Source organism: Strix aluco, chromosome 6 (genome assembly GCF_031877795.1).
Source record: "Strix aluco isolate bStrAlu1 chromosome 6, bStrAlu1.hap1, whole genome shotgun sequence".
Taxonomy (NCBI): domain Eukaryota; kingdom Metazoa; phylum Chordata; class Aves; order Strigiformes; family Strigidae; genus Strix; species Strix aluco.
The window spans coordinates 12,460,461-12,478,897 of record NC_133936.1 but is presented as its reverse complement, the minus strand read 5'-3'; the positions used below and the strand labels follow the sequence as shown (position 1 = coordinate 12,478,897).

Genomic DNA, 18,437 nt, shown 5'->3' with positions numbered 1-18,437 from the left:
AAATTGCTCAATCTTGCCTGTATGTTGTGTTTCGTAAAATTTTAGTTGCTCTCATCTGGAGTCTTCAGCTGATACACATCTTTCTTGAAATATGATGCCCAAAACTGGACAAAACACTCCAGCTGAGACCTTACCAATCCTAAGAATAACAGAAAGATTACATCATCTGTCTATAAATTATACCCATGTTTATATTTCTCAGTACAATGTTTTTCTCTTTTGCAACAGCACAGTGTTGTTAACTGATGTTGAACTTGAATTTCACAATAGTCCTCAAAACTTTCTGCAACGGTATGAGCTATCCCGTTATTCTTTATGTTGTGTGTATTGTTGCTGAATCCTGACTCACTGTAGAATTTTGCACATTCCCTTATTGAATGACTATCTTTTTTCCACAAGATTTCTCTAATTTGTTAAAATATGTTAAGGGAACTTTTAATCTAGGTTTCATCCCCTAGGTCCTTGGGATTAAAAATCTACTCCCTTTAATCTACCCACATGTAGCTGCTCCTATACACTTTTTATATCAAATACTTTCCCTTCTTGTCAGCAAGGCAATTAATAACACAGACATTGAAATTATCATTTTGATTCAATGTTAACACCATAGTATGATGAATAAGTTTTGTCAGAAGACATTGTAAGAAAAATTCAGTGTATTACATCTGGTATACCGATTGGTTATTCCAGTTTGGGTTGCTGCTGCAGTGGATTGGCTTCAGAACATGACAGTGGGAGAATCAAGTTCACAACAAACATTGTAATTGTACATACCGTACTTATATAATTTTTACTTATGTTATTGTTGATTATTATTTTTGTCAATCTGAGGAATTCCCTGATATTTAAAAAGATCCCAGAATCTTCTGCCTGTGAAAATGATGAACTTTGCTTATATTTGTGGGGAGTTAGGTAAAACATGGGCCTGATGCTACAGTCCATTTCAAATGTAATTTCAACCGGGGCAGATAGGTAATAGGTAATTGATGTAAATCAGTACAACTTCATTTACCCTCACTGGGAAACTGACCTGTGTTCTCAAGTTAGCCATGGGGAACTTTCTGAATCTGGTCTATGTACTTTTTACTCTTTTTAGACTTTAACCTAAGCATTTGAAATAATTAGGAAACTTACTATTTATTGAATAGTAGGCTTGGGATCATTTCCTTTAAAAACCAAATAATAGTGCTGAAAATGTATCATTATCTGCTCCTTGAAACAACGTAGAAAATGACTGAAAATAAGCATGTCTTACATGCCTCCTTAGGCCTAGGACTACATCAAAGGATGCAAGTAACAGCTTGAAGGTAAAATGTTGTCTTCATCTTAAATTATTAAGTAGAAGTAAAGAGCATTAAATTATCGATACTATCATCTTCACCTTAATTATCTTGTCTGAGGAAAACATCTATTGATGTAAAGTAGACCTTAGTCACAGAAAAGCATTTATCTTCTAAAACACGGTTCTCTTAACCTGTTTTATAGGATGGGGACTATGCATCACTTTTTCTCATCTAGCTCCAACCCAGTCTTTACTTGGAAAGTCTGCTTTTGATCTTCCATTTAATTTCAATATTTCTCAGCTAAAGTTCTCAAGCAATCATTTTTAGTTCCATTTATGGAACAGACGTGTAAATCCTTTAGTGATATCCTCCTCATTATATTTCCTTAAATGTTTGGGCAAATATTTACAAAACCTTTCTCAGGATCTGTATCATATCTCTTTTATGGAAAAAAAACTATAAATAAATCACCTAAAAATCACTGTCTTCAGTTTTGCCCAGCCTGGTACTGAAAGTGCCTGGAGATCTTTTCCTATCTCATGACTGTTTGTTGTCTTGTGAGAAATGAATTTAGTGATCTCACTCTGCTTTCTAGTGAATATGTTAGCATAATTTATGACTCCCACAGCAGAGAAGGCTGAAAATATAAAGACTTGAAAACAGATTTTTCTTTTTTGAATATGAGTCATCTCAGATTACCACTGAGGGACATTGCCTGGCTTAGGCCAGGGAAGCTTGAACTCTCAGTGTCTGTGCTTCTCCATATGGAGAGACATAAAGGAGTTATATAGGAGAATTTCTCTAAGGCAATTGCTACGTCTTCTGTCTTTCTCCAACAGCCTTAATTGCCAATATTGACTTTAAACTCAGACATGTTGTAATGTTTGTTACATCATGGGACTGGCTGTCTTGTGAGCTCTGTGAGTCCTGCCTCAGGTCTCCTTCTCAGGGCTGAATTAGGCTAAGGTGACCTGATATCTTGGTCATACAGAGGATGACCTGACATCCAGAGACTGTCCTGGCTTTTGAGTAAAACCTGTTGGATTTTTTTTCCCCTCTTGAGCTTCTGTCAAGATGTTGGATTTTCTCCCTTCTCTTCAGTCTGATTTCCAGAGCTATAACTTATTCACAGCTTCATTTCCAGTTTCATTCTCAGAGATGGGAGTGGTGGCCTCAGTCTTCGCACCTGTGTCAGAACACATGAAAGAAGTTTGCTGACCTAAAATATGCTATTTCTGTGCTCCGTGTCTCCCACTGAATCCTTGACTTTCACTCACAACTCTAAGCCCCATTCTGAGTCCAGTAGTTGTCATCTCCCTTAATTTATTTCCTGTTCCTTTGCCTTTTTTTTGCACCAAAAGTGTCAGCCCTTTTGTTGTGGTGGACCTACCTTTACAAGGTTCAGTGCTGGCTTCTTGATTCCTGTTCCACCTGGTCTCCTCCGGAGAGGAGTGTGACCTACCCTATCATGTTGTGATCTTAGTGAGCACTTCAGTATGTATGGGATAGACATTTAAAAACACTGACTTCTAAATGTGCTTCAATTGATATTTGGTACCTTAGGCTCAAAATGCAGGCTTTTCCTAAAGATTTCCAGAACCTGACATTAAACTTCTTTAACAAAAAAGTCAGGAAAGCAGATTTGATTTTAAATATTTGATTTAGTGTTTGGGTTATATTTCTGCACGAGAACCAGAGGATGAAACTGAAAACAACTGTTTACCGGCTTGAAACTTATTCATCTACTTTTGCTGTTGAATGTGATTACAAGTGAAATGAATGAAAAAAAAATTGTTATAATAATCTCCCAAGTGATTACTAACAGACAAAATAGGACTTGGAAAATGTTAGCTCAAAAACAGTAAAAGAAAAAAACACTTCTGGAGTTAAATTCCTAGTGTGCAGAATGCTAATGAAACTGGTAGATCAAGAAATCATGCCAATAAAATTGTATTAATTTCTTAAGGATTTGTAAACCACACTGAAAAATGGCAAAAGATGACATCACAAAAGCTTCAACTCCTCCAGGCCCTGAACATTTATATTTCTACACTTGAAAAATTACCACCCCATATGACCTTACTACCTGTATTCTTTGCTCTGCTTAGTGGACTTTCCTCAGAATAAGCCTCCTAATTCCCACCTTGCTGTTCTCAAGGCAATTAGCTCCTTTTTCTCTACTATTCCACCCCCTATTCTTGTTTCACTTCCCAACCCTTTGCAAGTCTTCATCCTGAAATACTTCCCTGAACTCTTAAACATCAGTTCACCACAAAACTGTCCTGTAGCAGCAGATAATTGCCTCCCATTCCATGGCCAATGTCCATGTAGATAGCCCACCTCTTCATAATTTTCCCACATTAACACCACCCTCTCCACCACTGTCCTCTGTATTAAGCTGTTCCTGCTCCATTCTCATCCTTACTCCAGTTATCTCCCTCCTCACCTGCCTGCCCATCCACTGGCCCTCTCTCCCCATTTCCAAGCTCTTCCCCATTTTCCATCAGTACCAGAGGCTGAGGTTTTCTCCATGGAGCTTGGCCGGTCTTAAGGAGAGGAACCATTGGACCCAGTTCTGGAAGCACCTCTGTGATCCTAGCTGTAGTCTACTGGCAGGAGTGAGACTCCTCTTCCCCTGCATCCCTGTGTGAGTCAGAAACACCCTGATTCCACCAGCAGTGTGTTACCCAGAGAAGGGTGAGGATGGAGAGCTTGGACAAATGTGGCAGGTGCACCCGCCCAATGAAAATAGGGCTTCTTGGCTGCTGAAGCGTAGCAGCTCCTGATTGCTTTTGCTCTCGTAGTTGGGGCCTTTGGCCAATGGGAGCCGCTGTTGACTACAGGTCAGATTGGGCCTGGGTATAAATGGAGTCCCCTGGGGGAGCCATTCTGAGCTTGTCCCCTGGAGCTGCACGCTGCGGTTGAGGACTCTCCACTTGGGTCGGGATGCTGCCCAAGGAAACTCCTTGAGGTGACTTGGGTTGGGATGCTGCCCTGAGCAGGTCCTCGAGGTTGAGAGCCCTCACTTGTTAGGTGAGTGATAGAGCATTTTGGGTGTCATTAAACCCTAAGGAGTTGTGCTTTGTTCTGTGTTTTGGGTTGTCGTTAAACCCTAGGAAGTTGTTCTGTTCCCCTCTCACAGACATTCGAACCTGTAATTTGCAGAAGGCTAGTTAATTGTGTTAATAATAATTTTTTAATTTTTGGTGGTTGATTGTTTATTTGAGAGCCTCCGTAACAACAAGTCACTGAGGCTCCAGAAAAAAAGTTGTTTGTAATGGTGCTAGAGACCAGTAAAGCAGAGAGTGTTTGAACCCTTCATGGTGGGCACCTCGAAATATTGTTGTGACTCAGGATAGGCAAGGTACTGGTCATATGCCCTCTACACTGCAGAATGCCTAAAGGTAGCATGGGGTGTGTAAATGTAGTGGGGTGACAGGGACACTCCATGCAGTCTTTCAGGGAACTTGCAAACATGTTTGTACAAATAGAGTGGCCCTTGGTTTGGGGAGCTCCGTGTCTGGGAGACAAGGACTCCACTGGGATCAAGGGGGCTGGGAAAAAAAGTGAGAACAGCCTGCAAGTATATTTCTCAGCAAACATGTGAACCTGTGTGTGACTGTCTGAGGGGACAGCAGCACAGTACGGTTCGAATGTCCAACTGTGTTGTCAGCTTCTAGAATTGTATATTTAAATTAGGGCCTGTTTTATGTTAAAATATATATTCCCAATGTTTGTGTATCCCCCAAATCCTCTGTTTAAAATCATGATTCAAGTGGAATGATTTTAGGCAGACAGCCTAAAATCAGTAACTCCAGGAGGTAATGTGAGCTCTGAAATGTAAAAGCTTTCCAAGGGAAGGCAGGGTCATGGCAAGGCCTGGTTCATTTATGCTGAAATGATACATAATATTAGTCCCAAACCAACAAACAGATATGCTACAAGTAGTTCCCATGGATTGCATATCACCTTTGTAAATTGTTTGGATGCTTCAGTCAAAAACCTTCAAATGCAAAACACTTTGAAGAGTTAGAGTCAAGAAGTACAGTACATACCTTCTGAATTATGGGCTGTCAGTATATGACACAACAGATACAAATGTATTGATGTGGATATAAACTAGATATCTGGCAAAAGAGAACTGTAAGTAATAATAATGTACTACTCTGAAAAAGGGATCATTCAGTAATTAGAGCAGAACAACTACAGAAATTGTACAACTCAAAAGCTGGTATGTTGGAATATTATCATTCCTGTATCTTCCTTCAAGTTTCTGGGTGCCTTCATTTCAGGTAATAGGAACTGTACTGTACGTAGACTGCAGTGAGGTGGGTCCAGAGATGAATCCTAAATAACTTTCAGCAAAAGTTGGTGATACTTCTTCATGTGGCTTTAGTCTACAAATGAAATAGAAATGGTTATTTTATTTCTATATACAAAGTTTTTCTCCCTTCCTGATACTTTTGTCTAAAATTGCATCTTGGCATAGCTTTGAAGGTCAGGAAGTGCAGGGCAGATAGCCTGCTGCTTATGGAAGTGAAACAATGTGAATATACAACTCTCTTCTTTCAAGCAGGTTTGGTTTTTTGTTGTGGGTTTTTTTTTTTTGTTTGTTTGGTTTTTTTTTTTCACAGCTATAAGAAGCTAAACAATGTTGCTAAATTGTCATTCACCAAAGTGTACTGGTTATTTGAGTTTAACTAGCAGAAGTCTGTGCTGAACTGGTTGCAGGCTTGCTGAGGTTTCTTGATGAAGTTCTTATGCTCAGTTATATGCTCCCCTACGTAACTGTTTCAAGTTGTGAATAGGCTTTATATGTCCCAGAGAGATTTGTTTCTAACCAATTAGCACTAATAATATTACTTTCTCTTTCTTATTGATGTCAGAGTAGGCTTTTGTACTTGAATGTGGTGGGAAGAGGATGGGCATCTTAATTACTGAGGGCTGGATCATGCTGCCTTGCAGGAAGCTCTGAGGGAGGAATACAAAAGAAAGTGAGATTCCTCCATCGGAAAAGAAGTAGTAGAAGGCCAACTTCTTCCCCCTGCACAGAAGGTGCAGGGAACCCTGTGTCTAACACTTGTAAACAATCTGCAAGAGACACTGGCCTCAGCAGCAGTTGGACTTTGTTCCTTTCAGGTTGGTTAAGCATTGGTTAAATAAAAGGGCATAGGAGCTTGGTATAAATTAAAACCAGAAGATTTGTTTTATCTTCTTTGTAGACTCCCCATAGCACCTGGGAAAAGAACAGCTATGCCTGGGCTTCCTCACCTTCAGGATTCTCAGAAACCATTTGAGAGTCATATGGAAATACTCACCCTGACTCCATATACATAATGATTTTTATCTAGATATACATATTTATTTTTAAACCTATTGTTATCTAAGCTGGCTTTAACAGGCAGGTAATTTTAAATCATGCTTTATGTGCTGTAATATAGTAGAATATAATGACAAAAACATCATGTTTCATTCTGTTCTCCCTTTAAGACATTTTGTATTGCCCCAGGGTTGAAAAACCCCATAGCAATAATCTGTAAATATTGGACAAACTGTCAAGGGAGCTTAATAGCATTTATATCACTGCTGAGAGGGTGCAAATGCAATAGAACATGGGCACAGTAACTTTTTTTCTGCGGACTGCTAAAAGCAGAAACAAAGCTTATGGAGAATGAATTAAATCAGAGAAACTGCAAATATAGACACTTATTTCTTGAGAAAATTAAATTAAACAAGTTTTATTGGGGTTTGATTAAATAATCCACATGATTTTTGTTGTGATTTATATTTTATTATTCCTTGCCGTAATTTCTTGCTATGCAGAATAGTTCATAAACCTTGTTTAATAGGAATGTATTTAATTATTCTACAGAGAAACAGTAATGTTACAATAAAAACAAAAGCTTAATAATGATGAGCAGATCAAGGTGTGCAAAAGAAGTGTCTCAGAAAGCTGCTGTGTGGTAACCACGTTGTGGTAACGGAAGTAAGTCGGTGGGAGGTTGGTATGGACATGCATGCTGCTAGGGTTAGGAAAACTCTGCTTATGCTCCTTCCTCCCCCAATTTGTCCTAGTGGTTCACCCTTCTTTAATCCGTGTTTTGATAAGAAGGTGAGCAGAGAAGAGCGGCTAATCACTCCTTCATGGGTTGGAGCACTGGGATCCTTTGACAGAAACAAAATAAAAGCAAACTGCCCGAGCAGTGGAGGCATGCTGTGTTTGTATCCTGTCTTTCAGAAAGAACAATAGTCTGTGAAAGACATGGGAGAAAGACAACGCAGAGGAGCTTGCTGGCTTTGTATCACCATATCCTTAAATAGTGAGTGGAGAACTGAATGCTTATTATTTCTCTATTTGTAGCCATAGCCAAGGGAAACAATAGCCTTGAACATACATCCTTGCATATATTGTCTGCTCTTCAACCTTAGCAGGGTGCAATATGTATGTAGGTGGAGGGTTTTGAATACTGAATACATTTTTGAAACTCAGGTTTTCCCAACTTCATCCCAACGATACATCTTTCAGCAAGCCTGGGAGGTCTAAATCAATTATTTACTGTAAGTTCCTTGCTTGATATTGTTTTTTTGCTATCCAAGCTAACAATCCAAGGGCAGCAAAACTAACTAGGGCAGCAAAACTAACTAGGGCATCTCCTTCAGGCTGCAAATTTTTCATTCCCTAATTCTCTGGTGCAGGTGGGATGACACAGGGATGGCATGTGGTCATGGCTTAAGCAAAGTGTGCTCTCGCTCACTAAATGACCGCTGAGCCACCTGCTGCAACACTGACTGCTCTGACACTTGGCAGGATGAGAAAAAAATGACAGTTATGACCTGGTTGCCGGATTTTCTTATTTCATGGCTGCTAGGCTTACCTGAGTGGCGGGAGGGAGCCTGTTTATCACAGTTCATTTGGATCTGTCAGTCATTCCTCCCCTCCAGTCCTCCTGAAAACTCCATGCTTCAAAGAGAAACAGATAATAAAGCAGCCAGAGTGAGTAGTTTTCTCTCTCCCCTCTCCATGACCCAGCCACCACCCAGCAGAGAAGTTGCTATACACCTGCAGCAGGGAAGGGACACTGGCTCTGCCAGCCTTGGGCGTACCCTGCAGCTACTTCCCAGCTAGCTGGGGAGAAGGCAGACGAGGTATTGTGCGACAGGTTGCCAACTACAGTGATAATGACTGATCCTATCAAAAACTTACATGTTTTCAACTCATCATCAAACACACATTTTTCTTAAGTCAAATTGGCACCACAGGGAGTACCTCTCAGCAGCAAGGTGAAGGCACAGCACCTCTGCCATGCTGGTGTGCAAACACAGGTTTCCTTTCTGGCCTTGGCTTTGGAAGTTGGGGAGAAAAGAATGGAGGTCAATGCAAGACAGAGGAAGGAGATTCAGTGGACAAGCTGTGGATAAAAGATGACGTCCTGGATCTTCACACCAGTTCTGTGCACCCACTTCACACCTGTAACTGCTCCCTGCCTTTCAATCTCTCCCTTCTGCCCTCTGTGAGGTCCTCACTCCCCTTACCTGTATCCTTCTGTCAGGGAGGAGACTGCAGCCTCCCACTGCACCTGCCCAGGTGTTCCCAGGCACAGAAAAGAGCAAAACAGCCCACTGGAACATTTTTCCATAGAAAGGTCTGTGTGTGCTGGTGTTACATTGCAGATCTACAAGGTTATATGGCAATTTGGGAGAGCACATTCCTGGGAGTAAATTTACTTTGAGGACATCTGTGGACCATGTATCACCCCCTCAGAGAATCCACAGAGACTTAGCCACCAAAGTCTCTGCCGTAATTTCTTCTTGGGCTACTTGGCACATGACTGGGAGGTGCAAGAGCCCAAACCATGGGTGCAGCGAAGCCTTCACAACCACTGGCACATGTGATAGGAGCACTGCCATCCACTGAGACACAGCAGGTGAAAACACATTGGTCCTCAAAAATCAGCTGTGTTCCCATGTGATATCAGTCCAAATGTATTTGTTCTGGTTGCCCCCCCCCAGTCCTTTTCCCCACCACAGCTCATGTTAAGAGATTATTGACTAACAGCATTACAGTAGTGCCAAGGGATTGTTGATCCTCTAGTGTCAGAAGTTCAGTGAGTACAGCAGAGAAGGCCTCAACATTATAAGTAGAACTCAGACATTAATCTGTGTTTTCTCATTCACAGAGGTTTAAGCTAACACGATTCTGCTCATGCTTCCCACAGGTTAAGTGCAAACATGAAGAATTACTTTGGTGTGGTTGTTGTGCTGCAATTTTATTAAATCACAGCAATTCAGTCATGAATCTTAAGGCAGATGGTGATGTACATAATCCAGTTGGTGTTGACACTAGGTTTTAGAGCAATCAGTCAGATCCATGACTAGTAATTTAATATCAAAAAGAAATAGCCAGCAGAACTTTCACTCAATTAAAAGAAGAAAAAGAGGCTGTTTTAAATGTTGCTGAGGGCATAATCTTTCTGAGACTGGTATCTTGATTTTAGACACACAGTATGAGCCAGAAAGCCTATGAAGGTGGTGCTCAGAGACTGGCTCAGACAGTGAGGAATGTGGAGCATGCAAATTTGCCAAGGCTGTGCCTTGACACAGCTCAGCAACGGAGAGCTTCTGTGAAACCTCCCCAGCAGAACCAACCTCTTCCAGAGGTGCTGCTACAATTACCTTAGAGGGCTTACTGCTTGATGGAAACCTAAAAATATTTCTCACATATATCTGAGCCTTTGTGTAAGCCTCATAAAGTTCAAGCGTGCAGCTGGTGCCCTGACAAAGGGTTGGACCTTGGTTTGTGATGAGGCCTGTCTGAGTGCTGCCTTGTGCAGAGACCTCACCATGAAACTGGCCCAGCAAAGTACACATGCTGAGCCAGGAATCTCACACAGGCTGATGTCTTTGTGCAACTCCAGTGAGCTAAAGGAGATTAAACGGGGGTGAAAGTGAGGCAGGGAGGATGGGAGCAGCTACATTTTTCTTTGCTAAAAGTTTTAGATTTTTTTTTTCCCTCTCCTTGCTGTGGCTTTGGTGAAGCTGATTTACCTGTTCTAGCCATGATTTCTTGTGTTTTAACTGGGAACTTGCTGGTTGGGGGAATCTTGAAGAAGAACAGGATAGTTTTATAAGCCTTTTGTTACCGGTAGGTTGGGAGGAACACAAGTCTGGGGAACCCAGTCTGCTTTCCTTCTTTTGTAGGAAAAGCTTTCAGCTTCTTTTTTATCTACCCCACTCAGAATTTTGAAAAGAAACATGAGGGTGAGGTAAATTCCTCTTCTACCTTTGTAGATCCCTCTGTGGGATTGCACTGAGTGGTTTGGGCAGCCCACACTGCTGAACCTGTGAGCTAAGCACAGCACCTACCCATGCATGTGCTGTGTGACAAAGGCCATTGGCAAATGTTACATTCCTGACTCTTGTTCTCCTGTTGTGCAGCTCGGTCAGTTCTCTGCCCACCAACAGAAATCTGCCAGTTTGGATAACCATGTCCTGGTTTGGTCTGCTTTAACTATTTTATTAATTTTTTTTGTATCGCTAATGTAAAGAGACCAGAGAGTTACAAAGAGTTGTGCATAATGAAAGATGGAGATGCTGTGTGTACCTGTGTGTACATCCACATCTATACATAATTTTAGCTAATATCTGATTTTTGCTTTGGCTTTTAATTCCTTTCAATTCCTTCAGCCCTTTACCACGTAACCAGAACTCTGATAATGCTGCATCAGCATACTGTGAAGTGGAAAACCCCAACTCCATTTTAATAGAATCCATACTGAAAATTAGAAAATAAGATTAAAGATGATGTTTTTGACTTCAGGGCTTTATCAGACTCTAGGAAAAATCTTACCTTTTCAGCTGAAGAGAATCTGGGAAGCCAAAGCACAAAGATGAAGAAAGATGAAAGCAGTTGAGAAAGAAGAGAAGGATGTGAATGAGGGAAAAAGGGGTGGAGGAAGTATGAAAGGGTCAGGTGGCTTACTAGGAAGGCAAAAAAAGGATCAAAGGGTAGGAAGCCAAGTACTAGAAGAAAGAATTATAATTTTCAGCAGCTGGGGAAGAAGACTGAAATAGAGGAGTCTTAATGGTGCACAGTTGGAAGGGGAAACTGAAAGGTACTAAATCAAAAAATGATAGTAAAACAGAACTTGTGGGGGAAACAGCAGAGAAGAGAGAGCAAAGAGGCTGCTAAATGGAGAAGCATGCTGTAATTTGTATCAAGGGATGGTGGCATAAAACCAGTAATAGCTTCAGCTGTTCTGTGAGAGGTGTTGGAAATCCTTTTGCAGTGGTGCAAAGAGAAATATACTTTCAATATTATGTTTAGCTGAGGCTCTTCAGCAAACTGGTGGAAGCAATTAGCACAGCTAATTGATTTAGCATTCTTTGAATACTGGCCTGCTGGACCTCTTTTTGCCTAATATATGATATTTAGAAACACTTATTTCAAACTATTAAGTTACAAATCAAGAAAATAATGAGAAACTCCTGGTAAATATGATCCTGTTTTTAAGGACTTGAGCTTGGTGGCAGGGCTGAATGATGATCTTCAGGTAGGAATGGGTTGACCTTCAGGAAGGTCATCAGGTGGGAATGGGAGAGAATGAGTGACTGTTCTCATTTTCTGACTCTTTTTTCTGTATCAGCTTTTGTTGCAGTCTTTTTCTGTATGTAGTGGAGAGATTTGGGGTCTTTATTATGGGGTCCTGCAGCAGAATCCATAATTTCCTTAGATGCCTTGCATATTTATGCTGAAAATGATAAGCAAACCCACTTTCTACATGAGTTTTCTTTTGCCTACAACTCTTTTTTTTTTTTTTTTTCTACTGTGTTTTGAAGAGTTACTTCTGCATTCTCTACTATGTGACAATCTTTTGTGAAGGTATTATCCTCATATTGCCTCAACAAATGATCAATATCTTTGGCACCTCTTCTAGATTTGGTCCAAACCAAGAACATGGCAGAGCAAAATAGGGTTATCCTCCCTCTAATTTCTATGATGAAAGTAAGAAAAATATCCAGAAAAATTAGGCATAGACACAGTGTTTTCTCTGGAGAAAAGAAAGAGGATGCCAAGAGAGAAAATGCATTGTTTTACAATAGGCTCTCTTTGCTAGATCATAATTTCTGATGAGATTCCAGCCTGTTTTCAATGAACTGAATAACAATATTAATATTTGCAGTTTTAGTGCCATTAATGTAAATGGCAGAAGACCTCCAGTTCACCCTCTCTCCCCACATTGTTTTGTCTGCTAACAAGGGAAATATGTAAGGGATAATACATCAGCAGAGAAATACTGAAATCAGTCTCAGTCACAAAATATTGAAAATTTGATGGAATAAATTATCTGGCATGCAGGCTGCAGAAAGGCCTCAGGGGTAGTAAAAAAAGTCAGTGGTACTGTTAAATTTTGAACCAGATCTGTTAGCATCTCCACAGGACTTTCTTCTAAGGGTGTGACTCAGTTTTGAACATAACCCAATGTAATGAAATGTCAGCAGAATGTGCTTCCTGGGAAAACCTACTTGCTTGAGATACTTTAAAAGAAAACTGATTAAAGTGGAAAAAAACTGGTAGAGAAACATGCATCCTGAATGGAAGATGGAAATAATAATCTGACTCTTTGTACTTCTAAAAGCCTCATACTATTCTGATGGTAAATATAGGCAATAAAATAGGAGGAATTTATGTGCACATGCATCCCCTCCAGTGATGACTCTGGTGGTAATTTGTAGAAGAGTTGTACATGTGTATGTGCATGCAAGAACAAAGGAAGTTGAAAAGAATAATATCACAAAAATCAAGAACAGAGTTGGTTATTCACTATCACAAAAAGATTAAGCAGACCAATTATTTAATGGATATACATTGGCAGAGTGAAAAAAAAAAAAAAAAAGGCCATTGCCTTGCAAAGAACCTGTTAAATTTCTCCTTTTGACCTCTTTTTGTGCTCACTTCCAGTTGTCATCTATCTGTCTCAAATCATAAGGTCTCCTGTGCAAATGCATGAATGTACAACAATTCTGAAATGAGTCCTGCTTAAACAGCATTAAAAAAAAAATTGAAACTTTTCACATGTTCAAGTGAGCTATTGCATGCAGTAGCAAGTTTCTGTAACATTTTGAGATGGGCATGTGGCAACTGAGGCTGAGCATGCAAAAACCAAGTCTTCTGGTCACCTTATGCCTGGGAGGGAGCAGTAGCTGGAGAGTTTTAGCAAGAACTTCCCAAGTGGAAGTGGCAACCAAATGGAAATACTCTGTAAGAGTAATCTGGGGTTCAATCCTGCTGCTTATAGGCATCAATGACCCCTTTGGTGCTGTCATCTTCTTGCAATCAGGGCTTAAGCCTGGGACCTTATCCATGAGTTTTGTATACTGTGCATGACAGCCTGTAAGTAGGATATTGTGTTTTCAACTCCCTGCTTTACAATATGTTTTTCTGAAGTTTAGGTGTCCCTACTGTCCCACATTTTGCCCAGTATGACTATTTCTTGCCCAGTTTCAAAAGTCTTAGAATTCTGCAACTCAAACAGGGGTTTCTTGCTCTACCATGCTGAGGAAGGACAGTGGAGAAGACAACTGGGGTTAAAGTGCCACTTTGTTTATTTTCCAAATTAGCCACAGGGCTCATTTCAGTAAGTGGACTTGTAAATGATCAAATTAGAATGAGTTCATTCTTACCACGTTATTTTAATCTAATTAAGGTTCAGAAAGCCTCTGGAGCTTCTTTTCGATAAGCAAGAAGAAATGCAACATGACTGCAAACTTTGTAGTGAAAATAAGATAAACCCTTGCTTTTTCATGACCTTGAAGTCTATTGTAATGGAATTCTTTACCAACTCAGGTACTTATCATAATAAATCCTTTAAGTCCAGAAAGTCTGTCTCCTACCTTTGCCTAAACAAGATGAAATCAAATAAGGTACTTTAAGAAGTTTTGTATTAAACCTAAATTACAATTCCCTGAAAGAAAGATTAGGGCTTGAAATGGGGCATGGAGGAAGAGGTAGGCCAGGGTGGTGCCTGGGGTGCAGGAGGCTGCTGCAGGGCTGCTGGGAGGTGGAGGCAGCGCTGGGAGAGGAGCCATGGGGTGCCCTGGTGCAGAGCTGTGTGGTGGGGGAGAGAAAGACCACCCCAGTGGGGCAAGTCCGTGGCTTTGAAGATGAAGTGGTCAAAGGGGCACAAGCTGGGGTCCTGCCTCAGGTGATCCCTGCTGGCAGAGAAGCATTGACAAAAACAACTTCTGCTTAAAAGCAAGGATCCAAAAATTTTAGCAATTGCCTTCAATTGAAAAGGATAGAGTCTAATGCTGGTACTTAAATAACAGACAAATCTTGCTATATAGCAGTTGTTTGCTAGTCAGGAAGGCTACTAAATCACAGCTTTAATTTAGAAAAAGAGCTGATGTATTTGAATACACAGTGAAACTAGACAATCATGTAATTATGTCATTACAGAGTTCAGCTCTCCTTTTGTCTGTCCTGTGCTATGTGTTACTTTTGTCTTTTGGATCATTTGAAAATGAGAGCCTGATTTTTCTTCTGGCACTGGAAAGACAATCAAACATGCCTGCACAAAGCCCCTTCATGTGAGTCTGTCCTCACAGGTCTGAGATGTGGTCCTCCCATTGCCTATTGACTCTGGCGAAAGGAGAGCGTCGTCTTCTCCTGCAAAGCAGTTATCACTGTACAAATAACAACATAACGACCACTGGAGGAAATGACTTGGCAGTAAAAATTGGAAGGAAGCTACTGTTGATTGAACTAAAAAAAAATGCCTCTTTCGGAGTATTTAGCCTAGCTGCAGCCAGAGTCTGCTTTTTTCCACCTTTTGCTTTGTAAAAAGAGGTTGGATTTCTTACAGCAAATAGAGGCATTTGGTGTACAGACAAGTTGTCAGTAACAGCTCTGCCCACACCGTGCAAGCACCATATATTATGTATATGGGGAAGGCTATAAAAACATAAGGAATCTGCATATCCACACTTTATGTACTGTGGGTTCAGTCTTCATCAAGCCTTTAAAGGAGCATCGCCTCAGGGAAAACCAAGTGAAGCAAGTTATATGATGCCAATGGGAGATAAATTCTTTATTGATTGTATGAGATTAATTAATCTAGTTGTATCCAGAGTCCGTGAAAAGCTAGTGAAAAGGCAAGTGTTGGATCAAGTTAAGAAAAGGGATGTGAAGCCATGAAAAGGCATAGCCTTGGTACTGCATAGCACCTATGAATTAAAACAGCAGTCGTGATGACTAAATCAGAGTGAGCTTTGGACATATACTTGATGTGCAGATTTCTTTTCTTATCACCACAGACTTCTTTGTGTCTGGAAATCTGTTAAGGTTATTATTTGAGAACTATTTTCGAGTGATGAAAGGATGTCGGTGTCTGCCCAATCTGCTGCTAAGCTAACAACAAATGTAGAATTTAATTCAATCTTGCCATAGCATTACAGTGTTGTAGCTGTGACCATCCAACCTAAAGGTATAAACAAGGCAAATGGTGTAGCAAAACGTGCTACATTTTCTTAGGTCAGATGGTATTACTGGGAAAAACAAGACATATTTGGGGGAATATAAACCTCGTTTTAGGGAAAAGTATTACAAAGGCCTGAAGGGAAGTCTAATGCACCCAAAAGCATATCTGGTGTTTCCCAATTATATCTGCTGAACTAATAAAAGATATTCCTTATCTTTGCAGGCCATATCTCTTTTTTGTGATAGCAGTGTTATTTAAGATATAGGATCTTTGCATTTTATCCTATTTAGTTCTGCTCATCCTCTGTGATGTGGAGCAGCTGGAGCAGCACCATGGGAGAAATGTCAGGTGAGGTAAGAAAAAGGTGAGAGAGAGGTTTTAGTAAGACTTCACTATTTTCTAGCTGTTCTGTTCCTTGTGACCCAACATAGAGTAAGGGCTGCAATAGTGGCAAGGTCTTGGTAAAAGCCTGAAGCAGGAGGAGCATTAAGGTAGTGAAAAGCCACTTTGGCATTACGTCTCACTTTCATTTTTTCTTGCCTTTAGATAAGGAATAAACAAAGTGGAAAGGAGGTGCATGTAAAGAAGGAATTTTATCTTGCCTCCTTGTATTTTAATGTGTGTTTTCTCTTTCTTGAAATAAATGGCTTTTGTTAATTCAGTCAGTGGTTAAACATCTAGAACTTTCAAGGCTAACTTAAGACAATAATCCTTGTGTCTAAAGACAAGCACACCTGAATCTCAAATCTTTCTGGACACGTCATGAAGACAGTGTCGAAGTAAAAGTTTTGGAAACATTTCCAAACTTTGCCAAGTCTTTCTTTCACACAAAAACCCCCTTTATTCTCTGTGGATGCTTTTCACTTTAGTGTAGTCTGAAATACACAACTTTTTTTTTTTTTTTACCTTCTTCCTCAATGACTTATTTCCTTCCTCCTCTAAAATGAAAAACTTGGGTGAAGGAAAAAAATGTGTAATTGTATGTGCTCATTAATCCCTGTGATTCTAATTATATGCAGGGCAGGATAATTGTAGTTTGAACTCAAGGCTGGTTGTACAGGTCTCATTGAATTTTAAAATATGTTTCTGACAAATGGTTTTAATTAGATTCAAGTGGTGCTGCTGCTATTTTAGGTATGTAATCTTCACAAGCTATTTGTCTGTGAAGATTCAACAGAAAAAATATAATTTTTTTTTTTTTAACTTTAAAAGAAGTTTTTATCCCTAGAAAAAGCTGTCTTAAGAGTGGTCAGTGACACACTTTAAATATGCAGCTATGGTGTTATTGTCAGTCATAATAATGTCAAATTCAGAAATGCTTAGAAGGGATATTGAACTTATGTTCTCTTTTACTAGCTCTGAAATCTTAGGCTAATGATTCACATTCATATATTTTAAACTAATGCAGATTTATGGGACTTCAAACACAAAGAGCCATATGCTTCCTCAAGCAGCAGAGCACAGAGTGAATAAGGCACTTGAAACACACTCCCCAAAGCGCCTGACACATGCTTTCTTGCACAAAAGAAAAAAATTCTGTATGTTAAAATACAGTCACAATTTCAGATCCTTAAAGGCTGCAGAGCGCAAAGATCTGATCCATAGCTCAGTGCAATCGGTGAGAATTTTTCTATTGATTTCAGTTGGTGGTAAATAAAAGAGGAGCTTTGTCCAAACTGAACAGCGGAGAGTGCGTTAAAACAAATCAGCTGAGGAGCCTTATCCTGCATAATTAAAATGAAAGTTACCTCAATGAAATGAAAGTTACCTCACTCCTTCCTGTAAAGAAATATTTTAGAGAAAGGATAAAAGGGCAATTAACTTTCAAATTGCTCTCTAAATAGCTGGGAAATTTGGAGTTGTATCCGTCTTCTCTGTTCTGTGGATTTTGGGGGTCTTTGTCAAACCTGATGCTGCCTGTGCAAATGCCAGCCAGGTCCAGGGGTGATGCTCCTGCACGTGCCTGCCCTCAGCCCCTCCTTTGCTGGAGTCCCCTTGCTGCTGATTGCTTTGAGCCATAGCAGGGACCCAGAAAGAGGGAAGGCAATTTTAAATTGCCTCCCAGCAGGAATTTTGTACTAAAACCTAGTGGCTACATTCTCCTTCTCCATTACTGTAATATTGCAGAAAAGATGGAAGAGGCTTTTTTCTTAAATTACAAATCTCTAGTTGCAAAGAAATAAAGCCTCTGAAGAGAGCAATTTGGTGCTGAGGCAACTTCTTTCTGTCCTCTGCTCAATAGCGATCTATTTTTAGATGGTTTGGATAAAATTATGTTCAGCCTCTTTGGTCTTTGACAGAGGATCAGAGTTTGTTTGAAGACTTTCTGTGTAAGCCCGGCACCTCAGCAATGAGCGCGTTTGGTTGCTGAGCTGAGAAATAAGGCTGTTCTGGTAACGGAAGGCTGTGCATTATTCAATAATCTGCTTTCCCGTGCACGTAGAGTTCAGCCCTGTAAATCTCCTCATGAATCACCTTCTTGTTTATTTTCCTCTCTCCCTGATTAATTCCCTGAATTCTTCAGTGCTGATGTTCGTAATGGGAGGCTGTTCAGAAGGTCAAAATACCTCTCACTGGGCACTTATTATTTCTGTTTTCCCTTTGCCACTAGGAAACAAGGCTATGATCTGTGGCAGAAAGGTTTTCTCATGTGTTTATTTTTTTAAGATAATGAATG

General features: G+C 40.2%; 1 long non-coding RNA gene across 1 annotated transcript in view; it reads right to left on the bottom strand.

Moving 5' to 3' along the window:
- Positions 1-5,525: 5,525 nt before the first annotated feature.
- LOC141925121 (uncharacterized) overlaps positions 5,526-18,437 on the bottom strand; it is a 28,639-nt gene continuing 15,727 nt past the window's right edge. Inside the window, exons 2-3 of the long non-coding RNA XR_012623761.1 lie at positions 8,159-8,244; positions 5,526-5,680 (exon numbers count right to left, since the gene is read on the bottom strand). This is a non-coding gene — a long non-coding RNA (uncharacterized LOC141925121). The remainder of the gene's footprint in view (positions 5,681-8,158; positions 8,245-18,437) is intronic.